This window comes from Pinus tabuliformis, chromosome 2_2, assembly GCF_031772625.1.
Source record: "Pinus tabuliformis cultivar Carrire ecotype Pingquan chromosome 2_2, CPIR1, whole genome shotgun sequence".
Taxonomy (NCBI): domain Eukaryota; kingdom Viridiplantae; phylum Streptophyta; class Pinopsida; order Pinales; family Pinaceae; genus Pinus; species Pinus tabuliformis.
In genome coordinates this window covers 1,179,431,206-1,179,447,279 of record NC_142300.1, presented here as the reverse complement: position 1 = coordinate 1,179,447,279, position 16,074 = coordinate 1,179,431,206, and positions in this window count along the sequence as shown.

The window sequence follows — 16,074 nt, the reverse complement described above, 5'->3', positions numbered from 1 at the left end:
CACCGACTCGGCTAGCTCCAAAATGCAAACATACTGCTAGTACATTGAATAGACCATCAAAACAGAGAAAATCAGTTAGATTGGCATGGATTAGAAGGAGGTTGGAAAATCCCCAAGGGAATACTAGCTAGCCTGTGGAGATAGACGACTCAGGGGACGAGAAACCCCTGTAATTGGAAGGAGAAGAGAATGAGAAAGAATTAGGAGGAAATGAGGAAAGAGAAATAGAGAAAGAGACTGAGCAGCCTGAGCAGGAGGAGGTGGAGATAGAGCAATGCGAAGAGAGTCCATTGCAAAATCCATTGCAAGAGGATGAATTGGCCAAAATTCTGGCCAATATGGGTGAATATGCCCAACCTCTTAGCCCACTAGGCCTCCAGATTGAGGAAGAACCAAAAGAGAATTCTGCTCAGGACAAAAATGCACCTGAAGAATCGCACGACGAGGAAGAAAATGAAGAGAATCATTCTGTTCATGATGTAAGTATGACAGGTGAAGAAAATGATGAAGATATAGAAGGGGAACAATCCGCTCCCAGCCAGACTACACCAGAAGAATTGCATGAAGAAGAAGGGGTGGATAAAGAAGTTATCTAGGAAATAACAGAGTCAGCTCGGGTTTCTACTCCTGAGAAACCTGAGCAAAACAATGAAGGAGCACCCCAAGAAGAAAACTAGGGAATTGGTCAAGATAACGGCCTAGGCCCGAGTAGACAGATAGCTATTCCTTCTAAGGAAACATAAGAAATTAAATGATTACGAAAGGAGAAACAAATATTACTAAATGTGATAGCTCGACTTTGACAGCAAATCAGGGTTTTGAAAATGAGAAAGAGAGCAAAAAGGACTTTAGGGGTAAGACATGCAACCACTCCGGTGAGACCTCCTAAGAAAAAGGTTCAGAGGACCCATGCTCAGCCTACTGTTCAAAACCCTGTTGAAGAACAGTCTGTTGTTCGAAACGCTGTTGAAGAACAATCTGTCGTTCAAACCCTTGTTGAAGTGTAGACTGTTGTTCAAAAGCAAAAGGAACATCATTCTACTGTTGCCCATTTTTAAGTGTAGATAGACGATATATCGGCTTGTGACAAGGAAGTTCGGACAGAGGCACAGTCCTCTAAAGGAATGCAGATTATAAACATGAGGCGACGCAATAAGAAGATCCAAGCAAATCTTCCACTGGCCACTACTACATGGGAAAATTATCCGAGGACAGTAACCCTACGAGGGGGTTTGATGCAAGCTTAGCAAGCAGTAGAAAAACTCACGGAACAAACGGTTTCTCGAGAAAAGTATGAATAATCACAAAAACATCTAAGGAATGTTAATTTATCCGAAAGCCAGGCCTTTGAAGGATGGCGAAAGGAACAAGAAAAATTCGCAAAGGTAACTCATATATTAGATGTAGTTATCAGATAGATGGATACCTTATGCTCTTTGTACACTAATGTCCTAGCATGTAGAGCCCTTGCCAAGAATTATGCCTTGTTTTTAATGGAACGGTATTTGCAATTGAAAATTAAGGTCGTCAAAGAAGGAGCCCCTATACAAATTAATACCATTGATGATTTTATAAATTGTTGCAAGCACTATGGAGTAAAGGTTCAAAGACTACTGTGTGAATTCTATCTACATAACCTCGAACTAGATCAGGAGACAGAGCAGAACCTTGGCACTTTCATTGGGGATATCCAACTGCAGGCATTTGTTTCATTTGGAGTTAATCAAATCAAATGTCTTAAAGCCTATAATGCCTTCCAAAGACAAGAAAACAGATTAGACTTATGGGTAAGAACTAAGCCTAGAGATCCATTACAGTTATGGAATAAACACAGGAGCCTCATGAGGACTCTGCGTGTAATTGACGCGTTAGGACCCATTCATACAACAATCAATCAGCAAGGGATAGAATACTTCTTTACCATTAAGGACCTTTCCATTGCAGCTACTAAATTTCTATATCAGAAATCTAATCCGAACATCCAACTCAGGGAACCATTTAATTACGAGAACTTTAAGTTAGTCGCTGATCGTTTGAGCCTCTATGGTGAACTTATCTTGAGGGCAGGGCCATCTTGGTTAGGATATAGGTTTCAGAATCCAATTATTTAGCACCCTGCACTTGGATACCAAGCCCTGTATGAGATGCCTGAGGGCCAGACAGACCATCTTTTTGAACACCTAGTTAGGCATCATGACTGTAGAGCACCACATGAGATTTCGTCTCCAGCTTACTCTCTCACTACCTTACATGTCAACTATTTTGTTTTCATGAGGGCATGAAAAAGAGTAAGCAGGGGGGTGTGTGGAGTCTTGAAGAAGGTATGTTTTATTGATTATTTTGTCATCTTTTCTTTAAAGACTTATAATCCCTTTGCATTATGAACTAGTTAATTAATAAGAAAATATGGCAAAATCTATGAGGATTGTATGTAACGCAAGATAACTAATAATCACCATTTTCTTATGTAGAAAAAGGGAAAAATGAAAGATTGTCATCCCAAGGAAAAAGACAAAGCAGAGTTAACTACTGTCCCTGTGGTAGGAAACCATATGCAGACACGACAATCCAAACTGAAGCATATCAGCGAAGGAAAGGAAAGGGATATATCAAATCGGCACAACAAAACAAAGGGATAACTAGAATTAACAATTTGGCAAATCCCTCAGGATCCTCTGATCCTGAGGGATCGCAATCTTAACTATTTTTGCATCATTGATATCTCTGCCTGACTATTATAAAAAGGGGCAACTTTGCTAGCCCAAGGGATAGGTTTTTGTTACTTTGATGTAATTTCTCGTTGTATTGAAAACTTTGATCATCGACTCTTGTTGAGAAGTGATCCACTGTAACTCTGTTTTAATGCTTTAATATAAATCTGGTTGTTGTTCCATCTTTGATCCTAGAATAACTTCAAGTGGTGTGTCCCTGGAGGCTAAGGGCTTGGCCCTGGTGGAACACTTGCTCCTGTACCATTACCTTTAGTTTGTGTGTGGTTTTTATTATCAGCTTTGATCGGTAATCTGGCATGTTTTGTTATTTTATATCACAGCTCTGTTATATTTACAATATCATTCTCTATAACAGGAAGGTTGTATTGTTCATTCTGACTTTATAACGTATTGTTGTTCCTTTAAGTCATTAATGTAACATTACTGTTCTTTACAGAATGCTATTGTTGTTCAATTACAGAGTAACTGAGCTATAATATTCTTAAGTTGGTATTATTGTATTCTTCTATGGTTTATACTTCATTACGATTGCTTTTCAATTGACATTTTTGTTCCATTATGAATTGCGATCGTTATCCTTTATAACTGAGATCAATATTTGTGGTATCAGAGTCTGATTACTGTTTCTTTTAATATCTGTGTGTTGTGTGTTATTTATTTCGGTACTGTATATTCTCCATTGGCTCTAAGCATTGTTCTATATGTCATTGGTAATTGGTTGCCGTTCCATTTCTATTTGCTGTCTGATTTATTCTTGGAGTAAGGATTGCTCTCTGATTCCTGTAGGGTATGATTGCTGCCTTCATTTTCTTAGAGTAATGTTTCGCTATGTATCAAGAATAGTTGCAGTTCCATTTCCTGTTATTTGCATTGCTATCGCATTGAACAATCTGAAGCTGTAGCGAGCATTGACATTTGTTGTCTAGTTCCTAGATTGACGATCTGTTCCTTGATTGTTTTCAGTTACATCAGTTTACAGAGGGATGAGTTATTGTTACTATACCCTTGACTGATAATTTACTTAGTCTTTTGAATGCATGATTTAGCTTTTAAAGTGCTTTGCTATAAGTATATTTTCTTTTAAGGATCCGTTTACTCTTGTATTCTCGTGAGCACTATACTACTAGCATTACTCTGACAAATGACTGCCTCAAACTAAGTACACTCTTTGAGATAACAAATCGTTCCTCAATTAAAAAGTTAATGTGAGGTAATTAGAGGTGAAAATACACTTTTTACGGCTTGACACCTGGGTTCAAGCTCAAGAAGCCAATAGTGGTTAGTTGTAATCTAGGCCGATGCTTTCATTTTCACCTTACCCAAGGGGTAAGGAGTCTCACCCGAGGCATGCCGCGACCAAAAGTAAGAAGGGTTCGTCATGAAGTCAAGGGCGCATCAATCGATAACAGATATATAACATTACACACATAGTAGAGATAACAACATATCATCTAAAGCACAAAAACTATTGAATGCATGCATCTGACAGGACGTTACAAAATTTTAAACAGGTCATCACATCATATATGCTTATACACATTATACTTTGCAACTAGTCTAGACTTTCCTTTCCATTAATTTAATAGTAAAGTAGTACAATACATCTCGGCGTACGTGCAAGTAAATATAAGGAATACTAGTGTACAGACTTATGGGTTTGTTCTCAGTCCGAAATATCCTACTCAACTAAACTCCTGTCTCCTAGTATCATATCTCTTCAACTGTCATCTTCTCCGCAACACCAACCTCAACAGCCTTTCCAACCAACAAAAACCTCTTCCTTACTGATGAAAGGTGAACTCCTTAATGGCAGTTTAGCTTCATCTTTACAATATTCAAACGTGGACCTGTGGGTTATGGGCCCACATTTATATCAGAAACGTTTTAATTGGTAGGCTTCCCATTAAACCCGGAAACAAACAAACAGTGGTAATGAAGAAACCCAACCAAACGAGTGCCGGTCCCACTTTAACTAATAAGACCACACCCCAAATAAAATCAAACCCATGTTGATAATCCATCGAGTCCACTCGAACTGTTAAACCATGCACACATTCGAGCACGATCACCGTTTGATCAGTCAATTGACGGACAGTCAAGATTGTCGGATCTCAATGCGGAGTTAACCCTATTGTATAAAACCTCATCGAGTCTGATTCCCAAATTACGCTCATGCATTTTTCGTTGCGATATGCACCTGATCACCCTTCCAACAGACGGTACGATCACCTCCAGACTTCAACTAGATTTCAATATGGTTCATAATGTCATCGGGCCCATCTTTGGGAATACCATTTATGGTTTTGAGGCCACCCGATAATATGCTTACCACCTTATGAAAACCACTTTTGCTATTTAACGCCCCAGCATCTAAGCCTTACGATGACCATCGATCTATTGGTCTATCAACCAGATGATCCAGATCCACTCCTCCACCATTCCTCTTCCACTGTTAATATCCATCGATCTAAACGACCCAACGGTTCTCGTTCTTTGTCACCTATGCCGTTGATCTTCTACTTATTGATGGAACTACATTACAACACATAGTTCTGTACCATACTCAGAAAACACTCACATCACTCCATACAATGCTTACTCTATGATATCGATTTATCATTGGATCGCCATCAATCATTATAGTGATGGATGGTCTACCAATAACCTACAACATAGAATTTAACTCATACATCTAACTATAGGTAAACATTATACAGACACCCAAAATACATATAACACACATATTTATATTATATACAGAACTCAATTACAGTCTAAGGCATTTCATCCTTAGTCACAAATTCTCTATCAATTACATTGTATTCTCACTCTCTGTCTATGCTCTATTTTCTATCTCTCTCTCTCTATCTCTATTACAATAGAGACTCTTTATAGAGAAATTTACAAGGCCGTGGATCATCTCAGATCCACAATTTCCTCCCTCAATCACCTAAATGTCTCATTATGCATACATGGTAGATAATTACATTAAATTAAGCCTTCTAAACACTTATCAATTCCATGAATTTAGCTATGTTTTAACTGTATTTGCGTCGGTTTCCAATGATTGTCCATGTTTCCTGCTTTCATAGCTTTGGATTCTGATTTTAATGAAAGGTTCTCGGATGCTCCTGCATTAGACTCTCAAGGTACAAAAATTTATAACCTCTTGGTCATATGCTTCCCTATCATCCCTTAGCAATTCTACCCACATCCTTTGTGGAATTGCCTTTATGATCTTTCTATGAGTTGTGCAACAAAACCCCTGCAGTAACAGTCTTCTCCCTGCTACATAATACCTCACCAAGCTTCCTTCTCTGAGCTTATTCTTTTGGCATCTCTCTAGTTCTCCCTTCTATGGAACCATTTGAGCACTCCATGCTCTAGGCTACTGCATTGTTCTGACCTTCCTCTACCTCTATCTGTATGACAGTACAAGACCATAAACTTCCCAATCTTTAACATGACTATACCTCCTTTCCATGCTCTGATACCAAAAATGATGAAAGGTGAACTGCTTAATGGTATTTTAGCTTCATCTTTACAATATTCAGACGTGGACCTGTGGGTTATGGACCCATGTTTAAATCAGAAATGTTTTAACTAGTGGGCTTCCCATTAAACCCGGAAACAAACAAACAGTAGTAATGACGAAACTTGACCAAACAAGCATCAGTCCCACTTTGACTGATAAGACCGGACCCCAAATAAAATCAAACCCATGTTGATAATCCATTGGGTCTGATCGATCTGTTAAACCATGGGCACATTCAAGCGTGATCACTGTTCAATAAGTCAAACAATGGACAGTCAAGATCACCGGATATCAACGAGGAGTTAACCACATTGTATAAAACCTCATTGGGTTTGATTCCCAAATTATCGCTCATGCATGTTTTGACACGATATGTGTCCGATCACACCTACCAACGGACAGTCTGATCACCTCCGAACTTCAACTGGATTGCGATATGGTTCATAAAGTCATCGGGTCCGGCTTTGGAATACCACTTATGGTTTTGAGGCCACCCGATAATCCACTTACCACCTTATGAAAACTACTTTCACTACATAACACCCCCACATCTAAGCCTCACAAAGACTGTCAATCTGTTGGTTTGTCGATCGTACGATCTAGATTTACTCTTCTACCATTCCTCTTCCACTATTAATATCTGTCGATCTAAACAATTCGATAGTTCCTGTTCTTTGTCCCCTACGTCCTTGATCTTCTGCTTATTGATGGAACTACATTACAACAAAAAGTTCTCTTCCATACTATGAAAACACTCACATCACTCCATACAACGCTCACTATATGATATCGATTTATCATTGGATCGCCATCGATCCTTATAGTGATCGATGGTCAACCAATAACTTGCAACATGGAATTTAGCTCATACATCTAAACTATAGGTAAACATATTACAGACACACAAAATCCATATAACACGTATATTTATATTATATATAGAACTCAATTACAGTCTAAGGCATTTCAACCTTAGTCACAATTTCTCTATCGATTACACTGTATTCTCACTCTCCTGTCTATGCTCTATTTTCTATCTCTCTCTCTCTATCTCCTTCAAAAAACAGACTCTTTATAGAGAAATTTACAAGGTCGTGGATCATCTCAAATCCATGATTTCCTCCCTCAATCACCTAAATCTATCGTTATGCATACATGTTAGATAATTACATTAAATTAAGCCTTCTAAAGACTTATCAATTCCATCAATTTAGCTTTGTTTTAACTGAATTTGCTCTAGTTTCCAATGATTGTCCACGTTTCCTCCTTTCATAGTTTTGGATTCTGATTTTAATGAAGGGTTCTTGGATGCTCCTGCATCAGACTCTCGAGGTACAAAAATTTATGACCTTCTAGTCATATGCTTCTCCATCATCCCTTAGCAATTCTACCCACATCCTCTGTGGAATTGCCTTTATGGTCTTTCTGTGAGTTGTGCAACAAATCCCCTGTAGTAACAATCTTCTCCCTGCTACATAATACCTCACCAAGCTTCCTCATCTGAGATTAGTCTTTCGACATCTCTCTGGTTCTCCCTTTTGTGGAACCATTTGAGCACTCCATGCTCTAGGCTACTGCATTGTTCTCACCTTCCTCTACCACTATCTGTATGACAGTACAAGACCATAAACTCTCCAATATTTAACATGACTGTACCTCCTTTCCCTGCTCTAATACCAAAAATGATGAAAGGTGAACTGCTTAATGGTAGTTTAGCTCCATCTTTACAATATTCAGACATGGACCTGTGGGTTATGGGCCCACATTTATATCGAAAACATTTTAATTGGCGAGCTTCCCATTAAACCCGGAAACAAACAAATAGCGGTAACAATGAAAACTGACCAAACGAGTTCCGGTCCCACTTTGACAGATAAGACCGGACTCCAAACAAAATAAAACTTGTGTTGATAATCCATCAGGTCCGCTTGAACTATTAAACCATGCGCACATTCGAGCGCGATCACCGTTCGATTACTCAAACAACAGACGGTCAAGATCACCAGATCTCAACGAGGAGTTAACCCCATTATATAAAACCTCATTGGGTCCGATTCCCAAATTATCTCTCGTTCATGTTTCAACATGATATGCATCCCATCACCCTTCCAATGGACGGTCCAATCACCTCTGAACTTCAACTGGATTGCGATATGGTTCATAATGTCAGCGGGTCTGTCTTTGGGAATACCACTTATGGTTTTGAGGCCTCCCGATAATCCACTTACAACTTTATCAAAACCGCTTTCGCTACTTAACACCCCCGCATCTAAGCCTTGCGATGACTATCGATCTATTGGTCTATCAATCGGACAATCCAGATCTAATCCTCTACCATTCCTCTTCCATTATTAATATCCATCAATCTAAATGATCTGAAGGTTCCCGTTCTTTGTTGCCTATGTCGTTGATCTTCTACTTATTGATGGAATTATGTTACAACACAGAGTTCTCTTCCATACTCTGAAAACACTCACATCACTCCATACAATGCTAACTCTATGATATATATTTATCATTGGATTGCCATCGATCCTTATAGTGATCGATGGTCGACCAATGACCTGCAACTCGAAATTTAGCTCATACATCTAAACTATAGGTAAACATTATATAGACACACAAAATCCATATAACACGTATATTTATATTATATATAGAACTCAATTATAGTCTAAGGCATTTCAGCCTTAGTCACAGTTTCTCTATCGATTACATCGTATTCTCACTCTCTATCTATGCTCTATTTTCTATCTCTCTCTCTCTCTATCTCTATCACAACACAGACTCTTTATAGAGAAATTTACAAGGTCGTGGATCATCTCAGATCCATGATTTCCTCCCTTAATCACCTAACTCTCTCGTTATGCATACATGGCAGATAATTACATTAAATTAAGCCTTCTAAAGACTTATCAGTTCCATCAATTTAGCTCTGTTTTAACTAAATTTGCCCTAGTTTCCAATGATTGTCCACATTTCCTCCTTTCATTGCTTTAGATTCTGATTTTAATGAAGGGTGCTGAGATGCTCCTACATCAGACTCTCGAGGTACAAAAATTTATGACCTCTTGGTCATATGCTTCCCCATCATCTCTTAGTAATTCTACCCACATCCTCTGTGGAATTTCCTTTATGATCTTTCTATGAGTTGTGCAATAAAACCCCTACAGTAACAGTCTTCTCCCTACTACATAGTACCTCACCAAGATTCCTCCTCTGAGCTTAGTCTTTTGGCATCTCTCTGGTTCTCCCTTCTGTGGAACCATTTGAGCACTCCATGTTCTAGGCTGTTGCATTATTCTCACCTTCCTCTGCCACTATCTTTACGACAGTACAAGACCATAAACTCTCCAATCTTTAACATGATTGTACCTCCCTTCCCTGCTCTGATACCAAAAATGATGAAAGGTGAACTGCTTAATGGTAGTTTAGCTTCATCTATACAATATTCAGACGTGGACCTATGGGTTATGGGCCCACATTTATTGTTGGCATTATAACACAGGTTTGGCACTATGACACAGGTTTTTTCCTTGATGGAAACTCACTCAGATGATAGATCACAATTCAGGCTCTCAGAATGAAGGGAAAAGAGATATAGTTAGGTTCCACTTAACCAAGTCGCGTATACATGCGGGATCACCGACCCAAAGGTGCATATGCGTATGCACGCACTTTCACACAAGGAAAAGCGCGTACATGTGGGAAAACTTGGTTTTGGTCCATGGTATTTGGTCCCTAGTATTTTGACCTATGGTATTGATTCAAGGTATCTTGACTGAAGTGTTGACCCCAGGTATTTGGTCCAAGGTATTGCTTCTAAGTGGTTTTGGACCATGGTATTGAGTAAGGCCTAAGACTATAAAAGGAGGAGGAGATCATTAGGCAAAGGAACTCAAGTATTGAATATCTTATGAAGAAGAAGATCTAGAACATTGATCATTGGGTTATGGTGCATTGTTGGATCTGAATCAAGGAGGAACCTGAGCACTTGAAGAAGGATAAGTTATATTGATGGGTCAAGATTTTAAAGCTTGAAGAGAAGTATCTTTATGTGGTTTTTATCTTTTGTCTAAATAATTGGCATATGTCGTAATCTGTAAATCTGATGATCTGGGTATAACTGATGTCTGAATAGTTGTAAAGGTTAAATCATCTTTTACAGATCTGTACGTAGGTTCAATATATCAAAAGCATGTATACACGCTGGTTCGGGAATTCAAAATAGTGTATACGCAGGTTTGCCTTCATATAACAGCATATGCACGTAGGTTCAGCAGATTGAAGTAGTGTACGTCTCATATAATGTGTTTTAGCTACTTCTGTTTATTGTTGCAGTGTTCTGGGTTTTGGTTAGGTTTTGGTACTGTTACTATATTCTAGTTACAACATTCAAAGAAGTGATTGTTTGATTTAGTTTTGGTTAAGTGCAAGGAAGATTGATTGATGCTATTGATGGATCCAATTTGAAATTTATGAAACGTGGTCCCTGGAAGAAAAAGAGAAGGTTATATCCTTCTTTAGGTTAGCACCTACATACTGGTACATCAGCTAGTACAAGAGCTAAGGGGGTTGTAGCTCCCTTCCAAGAGCAGCTGGAGAATGAGAGAAGGTTGTAGCCTGCTACTGGTAGAAGCCTGCGTACTGGTATAAGACTGCACCAGTACAAAAATACTATAAAAGGAAGTTTCTTATTTAAAGAAGATAGAGACAAATTGTAGCAGGTGGTTTTCACCCACATTGGGTTTCCACCTTATATCTTGGGTTCTTGTGTGTGATTGTCTACTTTGTTTTTACTGTACCTTATACTGCTTATATGGTTCTAATACACAGATTAAATATCAACTGACTAAATAATAAATTTACAAGGTATACGTCGGTTGCTCTAAACACAGTTGCATATATACATAAGTTGCATTAACAGAAGTAGCGTATATAAATCTGTTTATGGAAATGAAATATTTTTAAGTTTCCAATACTAATTCACCCCCCCTCTCAGTATTTTTTCCAACAATTGGTATCAGAGCAGGTCCTTCAAAAGAATCTTGATCACTTGAAGTAAGATCTATCATCATGAGCAACTACGAAAGAGAGGCATCCATCAGGCCACCAATCTTTGATGGTAGCAACTTCGTCTATTGGAAGGTAAGAACCACAACCTATCTTCAATCTCTTGGAACAGAAGTTTGGGATATCGTGGAAGGAGGATACACATTTCCATCAGAAACTCCTACAGATACAACAAGTAAAAAGAAGTATGAAACAAATGCAAAAGCTATCAATACTCTATTGTGGAGTCTGTCATAATCAGAATTCGTCAGGGTTATGTAGCTCAAAACCGCCAAGGAAATATGGGAAAAGATCATTCTAAGCTATGAAGGAGATGATTAGGTAAAATGTGCGAAACTATAATATCTCAGAATTCAATATGAAACTCTCAAAATGTACAATGATGAAAGTGTAGCTAATTATTTTTTATGTATAGATGAGATTGTTAATCGCATGAAAAGCTTGGGTGAAGAGATAAATGAAGTTACTCTAGTTGAAAAGGTTCTAAGATCCTTGTCTTCTAAGTTTGAATCAAAAGTTTCTACCATAGAAGAGAAGCCGGATCTTCAAAGTATTACTATGTTGCAGCTGCACGAAATCCTAACTGATTTTGAAATGAGAAAAGGGGGTCCATCAGATATGAGAGAAGCTGCATTCAAAGCTTCAAGAAGAGGAGAACTCAATGAGTCAGGACATATGTTAGAAGGAGAGGAAGAATCAAATTTTGTCAAGAACCTTCAATGGGGTTCTGGAAGATTCAGAGGTAAACTACCTTTCAAATTTTTTTCTTGTGGAAGGGTAGGTCATTATGCTGCCCAATGTCCTCACAAAGATAAGGTTGATAAAGGTAAGGAATCAACAAAATGGAATAGAAAACAAAGTGTAAATAAGAAGAGCTACTATACGCATGAAGATAGTGATGGTTTATCAAATAGTGATGAAGATGAAAATAGTAATGATTATAGACTTCTGATGGCTTTTGAACATGATGATTTTTTGGATGCTTTAGATGAAGATAATCTCTATCAAGAAATTTCTAAACTTAAAATCTATTTAGAAGAAAAGAGTATGATTATAGATACTCTGACATTCCAGCTTGCTGAACGGCAAAAACACAATGAAAAGTTAGAATGTGAAATTGTGGGTCTAAGAAACGAAATTGAGAAAACAAAAGCTCTCAATCTTAGGTTTGCTAAAGGATATGAAAATTTAGATGAAATCATCAAAGTGTAGTGTTCTCCTCTGATAAAGACAGGTCTTGGATATAGTGAAGAACCATCTCAACCACAAATTCCATCAACCTCCAAAAGCTATCTTGATGCACCAAGGAGAAATGAACAGATTGACAATCATCAGCAGAGGCTTAAAGCAGATCACCAGGTAAATTGAGTTCAATCTACTTCAAGGATGAACAGAAGCTATAACCAACCACTGGTAAATAATTCTCAATTTTCTTCAAGAATGAATGTCAATGGAAATTACAATCATCAGGTCAGTAGATTCGATAATCGCAGGAATTTCTTTAATGGCCAATGTTTTTCTTGTCATAACTTTGGACACAAAGTTGCTCAATGTGTTTCTTACAAGACCATCATGACTAGAGAAGCAAGAAATCAAAGGAATGTGACTGGGATCATTAAAAGGACCTATAATAACTTCTTTGCTCTTGAAAATGAAATAGAATGCACTATTAGTAACAAATTTGGTCATGAAGACTCTGAATGCGGGAGTAAATTTCGGCAAACATCTTAGAAGGAGCAAGCTTCATTGGGTCCCAAAACATGGAAAAAGAAAGAACCGCAAATCGAAAGATGTGGTATAGCCTTATATGCAGAAGGACAAGAAAATCAATGGTAGATCGACAGTGGATGCTCGAAACACATGACATGTGATAAAGCAAAAATTTAGTCATATAGTGCCTTAGAAAAGGAAGGGAAGGTCTCATTTGGAAATGACACCCCTGCAGTCATAAAAGGTAAAGGCTCTATTCTCTTAAAAGAAAAGGTTTAAGCTGAGAATGTTATGTATTTTGATGGGTTAAAGCATAATCCATTGATTTTCAGTCAAATGTGTGATCAAGGAAATGAGGTAGTATTTCAATCAAATGGATGTGTTGTTCATGAGCTTGATACAGGAGAAACAATGATCAAAGGCATAAGAACTCCAAATAATTTATACATACTCAAGGGAGGACAACAATAGTTCTATCTCAGGAAAAAGGATGAACACTGGCTATGGCACAAAAGACTGGGGCATCTAAGCTTCCCTCAAATAAGGAAAGCATGCAAATTCGAGGTTGTTTGCAATCTTCCACACATCAAAATTCCAGAAAATACAATATGCAAATCATGTCAATTTGGTAAGCAAACCAGAGCACATTTTCCTAAGAAGGAAGGATCAGTTAGTAAGCCTCTTGAACTTGTCCACACTAATTTATGTGGCCCATCAAGGAAAAAGTCACCTTGTGGAGAAGAATACTTTATATTGTTCATTGACGACTTTTCTAGAATGTGCTAGAGAGGACTTCTAAAGCATAAAGATGAAGCATTTGAAAAGTTCAAAGCCTTCAAAGCTTTGGTTGAAAATGAATTAGATCGCAAAATCAAATGCCTTAGGTCTGATTGAGGAGGGGAATTTACCTCGGATGAATTCTTCGACTTCTGTGAAGAACATGGAATAAGAATGAAATTCTCTACCGCAAGGACTCCTTAGAAAAATGGAGTGGTAGAAAGGATGAACAAAACTGTTCAACAAATGGCTCATGCTATGCTAGATGAGTCTGGAACTCCTGCAACCTTTTGGGGAGAAGCTGCATTTGCTGCCATCACTATTCTCAACAAAACAAATCTCTAGGTAAACAGCACTCAAACTCCTCATGAACTTTGGTATGGTAAGACTCCTACTGTAAAATACTTCAAAGTTTTTGGAAGTAAATGTTACATCAAAAGGACTGATGCAAAACTTGGCAAGTTTGAACCTATAGCAGATGAAGGCATTGTCCTTGGTTACTCTTCCTGAAGTAAAGGATACAAGCGTTATAATAAAATACTAAGGAAAATTGTTGAAAGTATTGATGTTGTGGTTGATGAAGCAGGAGAAAATTCAAATCAGGAAAAAACTAAAGAGTGGGAAGAAGATGAGGATTATCCTTCCACATCAACAAAAAACTAATGTTGAAGAAGAAGAAACCAATGAAGCACCAGAAGAGAAGATAATGGTAGAAGAAAAGACTCCATCCAGATATGTTCAGAAAAAATCATCCAAAGACTCAAATTTTGGGATAGAAAGAGGCAGGTGTATAGACAAGACGAACTATCATAGAACCTTCAAGCTATCTAGCATTTATTTCCTCCATTAAACTGCATTATGTTCATGAAAAATGCAAAGATGAATGCTGGGTCAAGGCCATGAATGAAGAGCTTGAGAAAATTGAAAAGAATAATACTTGGGAATTAGTTCCTAGACCTCATGATAAGAATGTCATAGGAACCAAATGGATATTCAACAACAAGCTAAATGAAAATGGAGAAGTTATTAGAAATAAGGCCAAACTTGTTTGTAAAGGGTATGCTACAAAAGAAGGTATAGACTTTGAAGAAACTTTTGCACCTGTTGCTAGACTATAAGCCATAAGAATGTTCCTTGCTCTTTCTAGCTTTCAAAAGTTCAAAGTATATCAAATGGATGTGAAATCTGCCTTTCTTAATGGAGATCTAGAAGAAGAAGTTTATATTGAGCAACCAGACAGATTCATCCTAGGAAATGATCCAAAACTTTTATGTAGACTCAAAAAAGCTCTCTATGGTCTAAAACAATCTCCAAGGGCATGGTATTATCGTCTTGACAAATACCTTCATCAACAGGGTTTTTCAAAAGGATCAGATGATAGCAATCTATATATAAAAATTGACAATGATAAATTGCTAATTCTTGTGGTGTATGTTGATGATATCACTTTTGGGAGTAATGAAGAAGCCATGAATCAAAACCATTCTTTGGTAATGCAAAAAGAATTTGAAATTTCCCTTCTTGGTGAGCTCACATATTTTCTTGGTTTACAAGTTCAACAAAATAAATATGGTATTTTTCTATCACAAACCAAGTACCTCAAGCAGATCTTGAAGAAATATGACATGGAAGAATCTAAACCAGTATGTACTCCTATGGTAACCGGATGCAGCCTAAGTGCAAATCATGAATCAGCAGCTGTACATCAACCAACCTACAAATCCATGATTGGTAGCCTGCTCTATCTAACAGGTACCCGAACAGACATCATGCATGCAGTAGGAATAGTTGGAAGATTTCAAACAAATCCAAAGCAAGCACACCTTCAGGCAGTCAAAAGGATCTTCAAATATCTTCAAGGAACTTACCAAAAATAATTTATATAACAAAAAACATTCCATGTGTTGGAGAAACCAAACCTTGAAATAAATGTTGCATCACACTTTGGAACTACAACCTGATCAGTAGCTCTAGTCTTTAGACTTTCCGATAATTCTTTAGACTTACAAAATATTTTTCTACCCCTAGATTCCTCACTTCCATGAAATATTCTCCGAACACAATCAAAATCCTTCATGAGGGCATCCCTATCCCAATCACGGGGCTTACTGTTGAAACAAATCCTTAACCCTTCCTTCATCCTCCACACATTGTATACAAGAGCCTGTTGCATAAAATCCTTCACATATATAACAATCCCACAAATGGAATGCATGAATATTTGGAGGGAAGGATTTCACACAACAG